The 1,093-nt window shown below is 44.6% G+C and overlaps 1 non-coding gene across 1 annotated transcript; it reads right to left on the reverse strand.

The window, feature by feature from the left end:
* Window positions 1–412: 412 nt before the first annotated feature.
* Window positions 413–484, reverse strand: TRNAC-GCA (transfer RNA cysteine (anticodon GCA)). Its single transcript has one exon. It is a non-coding gene; the product is annotated as a tRNA-Cys (tRNA).
* Between the last annotated feature and the right edge of the window lie 609 nt (window positions 485–1,093).

A 1,093-nucleotide genomic window follows, 5' to 3' on the forward strand; every position in this document is an offset into this window, starting at 1 on the left:
CTCTCCCAGCGCCTCCACAGGTTCTCCCACCTGTCCTTTGGGGTTTTATGGGGGCTTCATTACGCAGGCATAATTGATTAAATTATTGGCCATTGGAGATTAAATTCCACCTTCAGCTCCTCTCCCTTCCTTAGATGTGGGGGTGGGGCCAAAAGTTCCAACTTTCTAATCACAGGATTGGCTCTGCTGGCAACCAGCCCCCATTCTTCATTGGTTTCCAAAAGACATTATTTAATATAATAAAAGATACCCTCTTTTGCTCTTTGAAAGAAAGAAAGTAAAAGTGAAGTCGCTCAGTCGTGTCCAACTCTTTGTGACCCCATGGACTGTAGCCTGTACCAGGCTCCTCCGTCCATGGGATTTTCCAGGCGAGAGTACTGGAGTGGGTTGCCATTTCCTCCTCCAGGGGATCTTCCCAACCCAGGGATTGAACCTGGGTCTCCTGCATTGCAGGCAGACGCTTTACCCTCTGAGCCACCCAGGAGGCTTTACCCTTTACCCTTAGGCAATTTCAAGGGTTTTGGGAGTGTGATCCAGGAACCAAAGATAAGACCAGATACAGATTTATTATTATAAATCACAATATCACACTGATAGACTGAATTGAAGAATTGATGACTTTAGATGTTAATTTATCTCTGGAACCTAGGCTAACTCTGGGTCCAAAAGAACCTCATTTTGGTGGCCCTGCAATTTCTACCAAAGTTCTAAAGCTTCTTGATTATTAACTGTAATACTGGTAGACAGCATACCACATTGCTTAAGAGCAGGACTTTGGTTTCATACACAACTGGGGCTTGAATCGGACCAGTGCTGCTGTTTATGTTTGTCACCTTGGGGAAGTCATTTTGCACTCAGCTTTGATTATTTTTTCATCTAAAAAAAGTGAAAATATTAACACTCTTTCCCTTTAGGGTCTTTTGGGAGGATAGCATCTGAAAATCTATTTAACAGACTTTGTACAAAATAGGGCTTCCCTGGTGGCCCAGCTGGTAAAGAATTCGCCTGCAATGTGGAAGATCTGGGTTTGATCCCTGGGTTGGGAAGATCCCCTGGAGAAGGGAAACAGCTCCCCACTCCAGTATTCTGGCCT

This window comes from Dama dama, chromosome 9, assembly GCF_033118175.1.
Source record: "Dama dama isolate Ldn47 chromosome 9, ASM3311817v1, whole genome shotgun sequence".
In the NCBI taxonomy this organism is placed as follows: domain Eukaryota; kingdom Metazoa; phylum Chordata; class Mammalia; order Artiodactyla; family Cervidae; genus Dama; species Dama dama.